At 39.2% G+C, this 14,383-nt stretch overlaps 1 protein-coding gene across 6 annotated transcripts in view; it reads right to left on the bottom strand.

The window, feature by feature from the left end:
- FRS2 (fibroblast growth factor receptor substrate 2) overlaps nt 1-14,383 on the bottom strand; it is a 61,773-nt gene that overhangs the window by 31,328 nt on the left and 16,062 nt on the right. The window lies entirely within an intron of this gene.

Here is a 14,383-nt window from a genome sequence, read left to right as displayed (position 1 = left end):
GAAGTAAGATCCACGGTCTTAGGGTACCTTTTGTCACCACTGAACTGCCTCTGCCAAAAAGCAGGTTTAGGTTAAAATTTTTTTCTTTGCATTTGCAATGAAAAAGAGCATAAGTGCATCTAATTAATGTGGCTGATTTGTTAAACCATGGTAACCTGACTGTGTAGATGCCTGTCTGTCCTTTGGGCTACACCAACTGATTAAAATTCTGATTATTAGGATCTGCCCAGCGGATTTAAGTAAAACCCAAGTATAACCATATTTCTGCATCAAAGCAACCATTTTCTTCTTTTCATTGCTGAATCTCTTACAGTCAACTTCTATGCAAGTAAATAACTCGTCACCCCCCCTACAACATTTTCTTTAGTTTTGAGCACTCCTTTGTTAGTGATTTAACACACTCCCCATTAGTCTAGCTGATCCATGCCCTAAAAAGTATTTTCCTATTTGAAATGGAAGTTACCAAAAACTGTAGTTTGATCTACCTGTACAGTGGGGAGCAAAGTTCCATTAAACAAAAAAATATTTTTTCTTAGTGCTTTACAACTAACACAGCTAAAAGGTCCATTTCCTTGTATTATATTTCCATTTTTTAAAAAAGCTCCTTTTTGGGTCTTATCAAATGTTTCCTTCTTGAACACTGCTGAAACACTACAGAAATTTCTGTAGCGACCCAGACCTCTCAATATAGAGCCCTACAAAGCTTTATTCTGTTGGATTACTATTACACCACATTAGATAAATGCTGTCTGATGTTAACATCACACAACATTTTCTTTTAGCCAAGAATAAACATACCCTTCTACAGAATCCATAATTAATTGCCTGCTTTGTTTGTATAATCTCTTCCTAATATTGTAAAGAACTGTAGAAGTAACATTAGAAGGATATTCAACATTACTGGAATCGTGGGTGTTTTTGTGTGCGTGTGTCAGTGTCTACACACCAGAACAAGCAGCAGAACAAGGATTAAAGCTTAGCTTGTCCTGATAAGAAAGAGCACCATTCCCACAACAGTTGTCACAGCAGTAAGGCTTGTTCTCTGATCAGACCACAGCACAGACAACTTGCCAGTGGAAAAGCCTGCAGCCTAACACAAGGAGGATAGCACTGAGGTTGCATCGCACTGCATATATCGTTCCTTTTCCAGTTAGCCCATCCTCAAAAGAGACTACTGACATATATTTAGAACATATATTCCAAAAAAAGGAAAAACAGACAATGAACTGCTGCCCATCCTAAGACTTATGGAAGCCAAAGATTGAGATAACCACGCCACACCACCTGATGATAGTCAAAAGATATAAAAGATCATCCAAAAATTAGTTTGGCATTACCAGTCCAGAGGAACTCCAGAGATATCATGAGGATTTGACAGCTTTTTTCTTGTCCTGTGCCACTCACAAGGGATCCTGCCTAAACCACCTGGGCACAAGTCTTGCTGCTTGTTGAGCAAGCGGACACAAGAGTGCAAGCAAATGAAATCTGTCAAAGAACAAGTGTCAAGTAACTTAAGAGATCAGAGAAACAAATACCACCTTGCCCTTCCATAGGATCTTGCACTGAATTTTGTTATACCATTCTTCCAAAAAAGATAAACTAATTTTACCTTTAATTAGTATTGTAAAATAACTGTCACAGAACCACTGGTTTCATTACAAAGTTAGCCTGAGTAACCATTTGCTCTCTCTTACTTTTCAAAATAATGGATTGTAACATAAGAATGCACACATGGCTTGCAAACCCAGCCACATTTTAAAATTCCTCAGTACCATCAGTTGTGGACCTCATGATTTGCTACTATTTACATAATTATTTTTTTCCCCGGGACACCTTTCTAAATCTCTATTACCAACTATATCTTTATTACCTGGAAGAGTATTATCAGGGGTGAGATGATTTGAGAGGGTGGAAATGAAAAAAAAAAAAATGTCCGATTTTATTAGTCTTTTTGTAAGGCTTAACTCTTCCCAAGACATTACTGAAGGCTATTCTTCAGGCATTTTATTGTCCCAAGTTTGTCGTTTGAAAGACTGTTTGTACAGTGAAGGTGCCCATTTTGAAGAACAGAAGTTTACAATAAAATGAAGCTTCCCTTGCCAAAAAAGTCATCTATACTTTTATTTAAACAAGCCCTTCCATACGATTCCTTCCATTAACAAGTTTGACTAGGTGTCACTTGGAAAATAATTTCTGTGGAAGGTTTTCAGGATTAAACTGTCAACTTTGTGTATCACATGACATTTATAAGCATTGGTACCTTCAACTACACAGAAAAGTCATATTCACCTTATTGTACTGAAATTATCACCTGTTATCTTAAGTGGCAGATAAGGATAAGGCATTTTAAGGATAAAAATAACCTTTCTGGATTCTCATCTTGATAGCACATGTATGTTTTCTAATCAACAACTATGATGCCTGAATATGTGCAGCACATGCTCTCACACAGCAGTCATATCCCAAGATTGGGATTCATAAATACATATGGAGACTCACCTATAATCCTCTCTGAATGAGCAAAAGATTGACATAACTCCATTAAAAAAAAAAATTCTAAATGAAAGGCCTAAGAAGTGCACTGAACTTTCCTGGTGCTGGGACAGTAGCCTCAAGTTTCAGCCTCAGACAAACCTCCCACACCTCCACCTCTCCTTGGCTATGGGGAATTCTGAGTACTGTAGTGTGTCAAATATAACCTGGAATACTGTAGCCCTCAAAGCCTTAGCATAGATTTTTTTTGTTTCTCTACCAACTACATTCAGTGGTAATCTCTACATATGAGTTCATGATGGCTTTATGATTCTGTCTTATTTTATGAGTGAATCTTACATGCTGCAAACTTCTGCAACTTCTAGATATTAAGAATGAGGTTGATGTAGTTTAAAATACCACACAAAAACTTCAAACACTCTTGCCTATGGAAAACAAGCTGATTTGGTTTATAGCTAGCATGGACAAGCTTGTCCTTGCCCATCCATTTTGCTAGCATCTGATGGCTATACTGAATGCCCGTTTTCTCTCATAAAAGATTAATTCTAGAGACTGCTGAAGATGCCAAGACTTTATTACCATTACTAGCCATGACTACGTCAAAGCAGCACCCATAGCACCCTTTGAAAATAGTATCAATTCCACAACAGGGTCTTGTCTTTACTTGCGACTAAAGCCTCCAAATTTTACCCTCCACAGCTACACAATTAATTATTTTTCTGATGAACTTCCACAGTGCAAAACATATACACTGAAGGCAGCAGGGGGACACCAACCAACATGTGTGCTCCTGGGGTACACTACATTAATTATTCACATTTATATTATACTCTTTTTCATCAATAACACTACCCACACAGATCACACTCTTGTTATGCTGTGCCAGCTGTGCTATTTAATAGATACTGAAGTAGTACCACTTCGTAGAGTACATTAGCTTAAAGGATACGAACAGTAGCTCTTCTATTACATTTTTTATTATTAAACTTCAAAAAGGCTTTGCAAACAAGAAACCAAAATAAATGTACCACTGATGCTCTGAAAGCCCTGCAGGCCACCACGGGAGCTGCCAATTCTGAAGTATTCTTGGCGTTAACTGCTTTATTGGCTAAAGCAGACAAATTGTCTCCTTTATGAAGAGTCCCTATTCATACGTCAGCCACTGCATCTCCTAAACCAGCATTCCTCAAACTGAAGTCCACAAGTTCAAGGCTCATTTCCCCTTCCCATCTCTCCTCCTCTCCCCTCCAGTTTGAGCAGCACTTTGCAAGAGGCAATGGAGAGTTGCAAGGGTGCCAGGGGAGCAGGGGAGAGGTGATTGCTGAAACCAGGCAGGCGTCATGCAGCGGTAGTGCGGAGGGACAGGCAGGCAGTGCAGAGAGCAGGAGCAGGGTGGCAGGGCTGCTTAGAAATACACGCAGCCACCTTTCAGGAGGTCACGCTCCTGCCGTCCAGAGGCTACACAATAACACAAGTCGGAGGTACAGCGATGGGCTCTCCTGCTGCTCTTCGCCACAGGTGAGCTCTAGCTCTCATCGGTCTCCATGGTGAGCTCCTTCATGGAGCAAGCCCACAGAATATATATTTTTGGAAGGTTACGTTTCAGCCAGTTTAGCTTCCTGAGCTGCCTCCCTGCTGGCCTAGTGACAGAGCTGGCACAACTGAGAGAAGGCAGGAATGTGCAGGGGGGAGCAGGACTACAGCTAACTGCATGCTTAGCTCAGCTGGGACTTCAAGCCATACCCAGATCACAGCTTCGTTAGCACAACCTGACCAGAGATAAATTGACTTATGTTCCTCCTCCAGCTAATATGTACATCTCCACCTAAATGTATACAAAATAGAATTTATTGCTACTGAGAAATAAAATACAAAGAAAAAACTAATAAGAAAACCCAATACCCACCTGAATTTCAGCTATCTCAGGTTTTCCTTTCTAGAAATGTTTCTTCAGTTACCCCCCACTTCCAAACATCAGTATGTCACTCATAACTGATCTGGGTTAAAAATAATTATTATTTTCCCTGCTCAGCTATTTTTTAATCTGGATCAGCTTCCTGATCAGGTTCACCACATGAACACCCAAACACAAATCCGGGGGTGGCACTGTTTATACCAACAGCACCACAAAGAGAAATGCTCTTTGAAACTACGCCCACAGATACACCTTTGTAGTTACTCTATTCTGTGCTGCAGTTAATCAATCACACCGTATTTTCAATGAAGAGTCACAGAAAACTTGAAAGAACGGACAGGACACAGAAGAATTCAAATTTAGGCAGGTTTTTTTTAAACAGCAACATTTAAAAAGCTATGATTCTGACTCATCCATGAGGCTTGCAGCTTAATTTTAAAGCAGGTGCAACAAGCAAAATGGATACCACCCCAATCCAACAATTTTCTAGAAGACAGATAACTTTAGTTACATAAACAGCCAATTTGCTGCTTCAGGGTGTTGGAACTCTGCCCAAAGATGATAAAAAAACAATCATTCACAGATTGTACAACTACAGCATTTTGTGGGTTAAAACTCGGTGGTCTCTAGCAAAACAGCACAATTTGTTTAAAAACACGGGATGTAAAATGTTTTGGCATAAAACTCATCTAAATAACAAGCCCATAAAGCTTGCTGGCACTTACTTAGACAAGAATGGAAAGAAAACAAAAATCTATTCTAATTTGCTCAATTCTAAGAACTAGATTTGTATTTTAAATTTATTATTAATTTATATGATTCAACATCTTAAACTAGACTACAAGTCAAAATCAAATTCCAACAGACATTTAAGTTGATTTACTAAGTCCCTTCTAGATTTACTCTCTAGGTGAAAACTCAAAGCAGTAAAATATCTATATGAAATACTGACTTCCCTTGTTATGTTTCTCTACTCCAGCTTATTAGCATTTCTGCAGTGAACTATGCATTTTAACAATTTTTTTTTAGGTAAGGGAAATTGCTTGTTACCACCTTTAATATTCAAACTCCTGTAAAGCAGTTAAAGGATCTTCTCACTCCGTACAACACATTTCAACTGCTCAGCAACAGCCAGGGAATGATATACAAAAAGTCTAAACCAGCTAAACCAAAACAGCACTGTCCACAGAGAGAATTTGTTTTTACTACTTATCATAGCAAAATACAGCAATTTAAAAGTAATTTCTGAGGAGCTATTTCATATATATTTTATTAGCTGAACACCCTGTCACCCAAAACCCCTGTATAGTGTTTTATTCTAAGAAAAAAAATGCAGTAATGATTTTTGAGTGCTCTCTTGTGTTCAAGAGATGTGGGATATTGCCTGATACCTGAGCTATTCTGTCCTAAGCAAGTAAGTTCCCTACAAATGGATTAAGATGGGACTTCTAGGTTTAGAAGTTACAGTTTAATAAATATTTACACCCAAAAAATCATTGGTCAAATGGAAAAAAAGAGTTTACACTTCAAGATGAGACAACTTGATAGAACCTTTGAGAATTAAAAAAAAAAAAGTAGTTTTAAAAAACCATTAAGTACAAAACCCACCAAATAATTAAACATATAATAAATACATGGTAATTAATGTCTGTAATAGCTGACAAGAAAACTGGTGGAGCTTTGATGTCTTGAGTAGCTCTGAAATCAAGGTCAGGTAACTTTCTAGAATACATTATATTTAGGTAGTAAGTTAACTGCTTTCAATTCAAGAGTAAATGGGTGAGACGTATCTTATCAGAACACAAAGGAGTCAGACTTGGTTCCTCCATTCTAGCCTTAAGCAACTTATGACCAAGAATAAATGTCAGCATTAAAAAAAAAAACAAAGCAAACAAAAAACAACTCCTTTCTCCAATATTTAAAGATTTTCAAAAGAAGTTTTAGAATAAAAACTACATTTGAACTTGGCGTTGAAATATATTCCTGCAAAGGACTACATTTTAGCATATCACTACATTACATACAAGACTGATGTAAACTACAGAAGTGATTACTGAGTATCCTAAAGCATGGAACAATGGAAATAACATCAATGAACACACACGGTTTGAAAGTATGTGCCTCTTTGGATAGAAAAATCAAAATGTTTGCTATGTAACAAAGCTATGAAGTCTGAAGTGTAAACTTAAAGGTTTCATTAACATAACTGGTACTTCTGATCTACTATCTTTTGATAATGAGTTTCACCTAGTCGATAAAGAAAAAAAACCCCACTGTACTGTATAAGGAGGTTTTCCAGAAGCACACAGTTCAGGTAACAATTTTATATGATGATTCATAAAGCATGACTACTGAACGTAGTGTTCCTTCCTTTTCTGTCTACCTCTATTTTTTTTTTCCCCTGTCTTTCCTATAGCATTCCATCTCCTGCCACAGGGACTTCTACTGGGAAATACCCTGAAAATAACAATTGGCCCTTTTGTATCAACTTTGGGGTTTAGTGAATCAGTAGGGTGATGAGTATCACCACACTGTCAAATATTCTGTCCAGCGGAGATGGCCAGTCAGATGAAGCCAGAGAAGTACCCCAGGTGACAGGACCAGAGCCGACCAAGGCCAGTACCTTTGGTTTCCAGGACATTCAGAAAATTCTCTGTACATCTCACTGACTGCCTTTTCTATACTGGCTTGACCTTTTCTTTCTGTTACAGTCTTCATCTCACTTCCTTGCTCCTTCTCCTCTCACCACACCTCATCTCAGCTATCTGTCTCTCATTCCATTTTCTTTGTTCAGCTCATCCCTAGTCCATATCCAGGACCTTGCTACCTCCATTGCTGTCAACCTACAATCACTTATGTAATACATGTATTTTTCTCATTTTGCATGCCTGTCTTATCCATTTAGACTATAAACTCTAAAAAGCAGCTGGTAATTCCTGCCCCAATATTTATACTGCAGCTACCACAAGAGAGATGTAATTTCAGCTGACCATTGCACACACTGTAACAAACATGAAAACTGTATGTCCAGCCACAATTCCTAGGTAGGAACACCTCCACCAGTCTAAACTGGCATCCCCATGTATGGCACAGCTCTCTTGTTGCTTTTGTCTGTTCCCATGCAGTGAAAATATGCTCTGCCCAAGAACTGACAATGAGCAGACTCATTTCAACTATGTTAAAACAGCATTATGCTTATCATACAATTTAAGTGCCTTGCAGTTCACCTTAATTTGAGTATGAGTTTTTATGTGCAATTCTATACTTGAACAGAGGTATTATTTGATACTGTATGGCTTATAACCCTTCAAACCCACAACTGTAAAGACATCAAACATACAGTTGATGGATACAGGCTTGGAAAGGGGAAAGCGTACAACTTGTCAGTAAACTTGACTTAGACAAAGCTTCCTAAGGAACTGCAGCTATACCTTACTTACAGTCAGCACGCAGTGCTGACAAATCCACTTTTTAATTTTTATGTTTAAAACCTTTGTCTGCAACGGTACAAGAGAAAAGGGAAGAAAATGTAATGGTGGAAGACCTTGAAATAAAGATATTCTCAAGACATGCTGTGCCAGAAGTAGTTTACTTTTCCAACAGGAACTGTATTCTTAAAGATAATACAACTAGTGAGTCCAAAGGTCCATATATAGGAAGCTCAATCATGTGATATTAAAATCTTTTTCATAACCATTTTTAGAGCTTTGCTCATATATACTGAGGCAAAAAGGCCATCTTGTCAAAAAGTCTCTCACCATTCCCTTACAATCTGAAGGCTATAGAAGGGAAAGTCTATGTGGCAAGGAGAGAAGGTGGGTCAGGAGAGCATGTACCCAACAAACATTTAAGAAAACTGTTACTTCATGGTAAATGAAGTTGAGGATGTATCAGTAAACAACCTAAACAACCATCAAGAACCTCAATGAATAGACATTAGGATGGTGCAACTTATTTCTACCAAATGCACAAAAATTATCTCATCAATCTGCCCAAGGGGCCCAACAAGCTTGTAATTTTGGATATTGGCATGTTTTGGAAATACATCCAGTAAGTATGCTTGACAGGTTCAAAGAACTTTGGTCATCAGTTGGACTTAAACATCCATTAACTACCTAGTCCCAAAATACACAGAATTATCCAAGTTAACAGTCTCTAATGCAAAAAGGTCAGTCTTTACCAAAGCTACACAATAAACAGGCAGAAGGACATAATAATTTGTACCCATTGGCATGGTAATACAGACACAGCTAGTTCCTGAGCATACTGTTTCTCCTTTCCAAAGCTTTCCTACATGCTAGAACCCCGCCATTTACCCAGTGGTTTTAAGCAGGACAGATTTTACACGTGGTCTCACAACACGCAAATACAGCATTTGCTCCACTAACTCCAAAATAGATTGCTGGTCTTTGTTTCATAAAAAGGAATAGTCTCTTTGAGCTTTCTAGAAACTTTAATGCACCAACTGCCTGCGCCTCCATCTCTTCCCTGCTATTGCTGCCTGTGCTAGCTAGACAAATCATGCTACTTGTAAAAATAAACATGGGTTCTCAAAAAGTTGCAACAGATCTGTGAGAACTAACACTAAGATTATCATTTCACATTAAGTTAACTTACAAACACCCCCCTCAAACCACCACCAAAAACCGTCAAACAAATTAATGAGCATAGGCACGTATATCATACTCTGTGCACATTTTCCCATAGAAATTTACCTATATACACAATAATATTTCAAACAATATCAAGATAAATATAAACCATTAAAGGATGCCATTAAGATTTATATGTATTTTCCAAGTCATTCCTTAAAAGCTATATCTTCAATTACCAGAAACTGGTGCTTTCAAATTCAAAAATATTTAAGTGTTCTTGCTTATTTAGTCTATCCAGAACAAAACAGCAGTATGAATAGCAAAACCAGATGTTATTAATAATATGTAATTAACATCACATGCTTGCTACTGATTCAGTGCAACCCCAGAAACCTGGGGTTTCTGTTGCCTTCAAGCAACAGGGAGAGATAGGACATTTCTGGGGAGAAGAGAGAAAAAAATTCCTGTGAACAGCTGTGTCTAAGATCACCCCTCACAGTCAGTAAAGCTACAAGTTAGCATTAAGAATTAAGTTTCATGTAATAATCTTTCCATCATTCTGAACTTAACAGTCAGGAAAAACCCCAAATAATTTTGCATCTTAATTTATTCTGCACAAAGGAACAGCACTGATCTAGGCAGACAGAACAAGAACGCTGAACATAAGCAAAAGCACAATTATTTTATAGGTAGCAACAAGTATTTATACTGAAAAGGAAATATTAAGGTTAAGGTTAAAGAAAACAGGTGCTTTTTCTACTCTTATAAGCAGATGCTCATGTTAATAAGGGTCACGTTTTATGTCAAAGATTTTAACATTACAGGCAGACAGCTTTCAAAACAGTTGGAATTGTGAAAGCTCTCTTAACCATACACTCAAGATTAAAGCTAAACTTTTAAAAGTTTTGAGTTTCTCTTAAAAATTCTCTTTCATAATTTAAAAAAACCACACTACATTAATTGTGTCCCAGTAGCCATATTTAAGTATGTGTGGTACAGGAATGACTGGGAGGTGAGGAGAAGGATGTAAAAAATCGCATTTACAAAAGAAATTCAGTTGTACTCTATTCATATATCATTTCCATTATGAGTAGTACCTATGTACTTTAACCAGAGCATTTGATATTAGTTACATAAAGGGAATAACTAAGATGACTGTAGATCTTAAAAAAAAAAAGCCAAAACAGTGAATATTGATAATCAAAATAGTTGTATAACACTCACTAAAGGCCACTCCAAATATTGCAAATTAAATATTGGGCTACTCCGTAAAATTTTACATGCAAACCCCTGCTTGCTTCCCTGGGAAAAAAAAAAAAATAAAAAAAAATTCTTACTACTGTTGTGAAATCACAGAGAATTCCAAATTACTCAATACTAATATTTACATATCTATGTCCCACTGAACTTGCTCTTCCCTATATGTTGACACTGAAGCCCAGAAAAAAATGCCAAAAAAAAAAATCATTATTTTAAAAATTTGTCATTGTCAACTAGAATTATGTCTACTAGAACTGACAGGAAGTAAGAGATAACAAAAACACCCCTTTCAAAACCAAGCCCATGTTTCTGAGATAATGCAAATTCAATTTATAACAGGGATATATTGTTTCCTCCCATGTATAGAAAATAGGTGCATGGCTATCAAGTAGTGTGAAGTTTTCCTTTTGTGAATTCATTGTGAGATGGGATATTTTAAATTAACTGTTGTGCTCTTTCTCAGAATGCTATTTTGTGTTACCTTCAGCTGATCTAAAGGTGACTGCAGCTGAAAGACATGGTCTTTCCTGCTCTGGCTAATCTTCTATTTAGCCAGACAAGCTTCAATCCAAACCACTGCGCTAATCTTGCTGATGAGGAGGCCCCACTATTACTAGTGCCAACAAAAGAGAGGCTGGACCACGAAGCCTAGGGAGAAATCATACTCTTCTTTTCTGGCAACAGGTCATACTTTAACCATTTTAAAGTGGTTATGAAGATACAGCTTCATTATAATGTAAAGAGATATTACAGGGATCTGCTAAAACAGATCAACTTGTACACCACGTTTACAGAAACCTACAGAACTCCTAACAGAAAAGAAAACAGGCTGTAGCCTCTGAAACAGCTTTCTTTCAACGTATTTTATGCAAAGGTAAGTTCATATAAAGCTACAGTTATGTGTGCAAAGTATAATTTCAAGCAAATTCTGAAATCTGTTCAAAAGTTAGGAAAAGTAATATTTTATAAAAAGCATAGTATTTCAGTTGCAACATCAAGAATCGTATTGATAAAGCTTTTTTAATCTAGACTTATACAAGCAGCATGTTGGCATTCTACAACTCCTAACAATGCTATTTCTAACTTCTGTTTACACTGCAGTAGAAGTGTCAAAAATTCTGCACAAATACAGCTTCGAAAGTTCCTAAGTGTTTAGGAACACGATTAGTGACCATTTAGCCAGTACAGATTTTATTTAAAAAAAAAAGTCCACTTACTTTTGCATTTTCTTTAAAATAAGAACATAAAACTTCACTTAAGTGTACAAGTTAAGATTGAGCTCCTGACATTTAAGCTGTTTCATTTGACTCATGGAAGTCATTCCCACCATTTTTCAAAAAGTCAACTATGGATGTCAAGCATCCTTACAGACTCCAGCTCAAACATTATCCAACTCATTATTAAATTATACTTTGCATAAACACACAGCACGAAACCTTTGAAAATCTGTGATTTGCTAAACCTGATCATTGAAGTGTTCAGCAGCAATAGGTGCAAACAGCAAGATTTTTGTCATCCCCCATCCCCCACCCCCCCAAAAGATCACAGAATCATAGAATCGTTTAGGTTGGAAGAGACCTTCAAGATCATCAAGTCCAACCATTAACCTAGCACTGCCAAGTCCACCACTACACCATGTCCTTAAGCAAGCATCACATCTACCTGTCTTCCAAATACCTCCAGGGATGGCGACTCAACCACTTCCCTGGGCAGCCTGTTCCAATGCTTGACAACCCTCTCAGTGAAGAAATTTTTCCTAATATCCAATCTAAACCTCCCCTGCTGCAACTTGAGGCCATTGTCTCTTGTCCTATCGCTTGTTACTTGGGAGAAGAGACTGACACCCACTTCACCACAACCTCCTTTCAGGTAGTTGTAGAGAGCGATAAGGTCTCCCCTCAGCCTCCTTTTCTCCAGGCTAAACAACCCCAGTTCCCTCAGCTGCTCCTCATCAGACTTGTACTCTAGACCCTTCACCAGCTTCATTGCCCTTCTCTGGACACGCTCCAGCACCTCAATGTCTCTCTTGGAGCGAGGGGCCCAAAACTGAACACAATATTCGAGGTGCGGCCTCACCAGTGCCGAGTACAGGGGCACGATCACTTCCCTACTCCTGCTGGCCACACTATTTCTGATACAAGCCAGGATGCCATTGGCTTTCTTGGCCACCTGGGCACACTGCTGGCTCATATTCAGCTGGCTGTCAACCAACACCCCCAGGTCCTTTTCCCCTGGGCAGCTTTCCAGCCACTCTTCCCCAAGCCTGGAGCATTGCATGGGGTTGTTGTGATCCAAGTGCAGGATCCGACACTTAGCCTTGTTGAACCTCATACAACTGGCCTCGGCCCATCGATCCAGCCTGTGCAGATCCCTCTGCAGAGCCTTCCTACCCTCAACCAGATCAACACTCCCGCACAACTTGGTGTCGTCTGCAAACTTACTGAGGGTGCACTCAATCCCCTCATCCAGATCATTGATAAAGATATTAAACAGAACTGACCCCAACACAGAGCCCTGGGGGTCACCGCTTGTGACCGGCCGCCAACTGGATTTAAATCCATTCACCAAAACTCTTTGGGCCTGGCCATCCAGCCGGTTTTTTACCCAGAGAAGAGTACGCCTGTCCAAGCCATGAGCAGCCAGTTTTCTCCAGGAGAATGCTGTGGGAAACGGTGTCAAAGGCTTTACTAAAGTCTAGGTAGACAACATCCACAGCCTTTCCCTCATCCACTAAGTGGGTCACCTTGTCATAGAAAGAGATCAGGTTAGTCAAACAGACCTGCCTTTCATAAACCCCTACTGACTGGGCCTGATCACCTGGGTGTCCTGTACGTGCCACGTGATGGCACTCAGGATGATCTGCTCCATAACCTTCCCTGGCACTGAGCTCAGGCTGACAGGCCTGTAGTTCCCCAGATCCTCCTTCCAGCCCTTCTTGTGGGTGGGTGTCACATTTGCTAACCTCCAGCCAACTGGGACCTCCCCGGTTAGCCAGGACTGCTGATAAAGGATTGAAAGTGGCTTGGTGAGCACTTCTGCCAGCTCCCTCGGTACTCTTGGGTGGATCCCATCCGGCCCCACAGACTTGTGTGTCTCTAAGTGGTGTAGCAGGTTGCTAACCATTTCCCCTTGGATTATGGGGGCTTTATCCTGCTCCCCATCCCTGTCTTCCAGCTCAGGAGGCTTGGTACCCACAGAACAACTGGTCTTACTATTAAAGACTGAGGCAAAGGAGGCATTAAGTACCTCAGCCTTTTCCTCATCCTTTGTCACTATGTTTCCCCCCGCAACCAATAAAGGATGGAGATTCTCCTTAGCCCTCCTTTTGTTGCTAATGTATTTATAGAAACATTTTTAATTGTCTTTTAGGGCAGTAGCCAGATTAAGTTCTAGTTGGGCTTTGGCCCTTCTAATTTTCTCCCTGCATAACCTCATGACATCTTTGTAGTCCTCCTGAGTTGCCTGCCCCTTCTTCTAAAGGTCATAAACTCTCCTTTTTTTCCTGAGTTCCAGCCACAGCTCTCTGTTCAGCCAGGCGTGCCTTCTTCCCTGCCAGCTCATCTTTTGGCACATGGGGATGGCCTGCTCCTGCGCCTTTAAGATTTCCTTCTTGAAAAATGTCCAGCCTTCCTGGACACCTTTGCCCTTCAAGACTGCTTCCCAAGGGACTCTGTCAACCAGGCTCCTAAACAGGCCAAAGTCTGCCCTCTGAAATTCCAAGGTGGCAGTTCTGCTGACCCTCCTCCTTATTTCTCTGAGAATCAAAAACTCTGTATCATTTTATGATCGCCACGCTCAAGATGGCCTCCAACCATCACACCACCCACAAGTCCTTCTCTGTGAGCGACAGCATAAAGATTAACTTAGAGTAAGAACATAAACTTTAAGCCTTCATATGAAGTAGCATGTTTCACATCTGATTTCTAATGGCAGTGCAAGATAAATGGCTTGCTTTCACCTTAAAATTAATATTCAGTAATCTAGAAGAACAGTAGTGTGTTTTAAAACTTATTACACTACTTAGTATTTCAAGTTAAAAGGATACCTTTGAAATTATAACTACGTATTGTTTGAAAATATTTTGGCGCTGGCACAGAATCTGCAAAGAATAGCCCAAGCT

The sequence above is a fragment of the Ciconia boyciana genome, chromosome 1 (assembly GCF_034638445.1).
Source record: "Ciconia boyciana chromosome 1, ASM3463844v1, whole genome shotgun sequence".
Taxonomy (NCBI): domain Eukaryota; kingdom Metazoa; phylum Chordata; class Aves; order Ciconiiformes; family Ciconiidae; genus Ciconia; species Ciconia boyciana.
The sequence above is the reverse complement of the archived record's forward strand: the minus strand, read 5'-3'. Positions and strand labels throughout refer to the sequence as shown.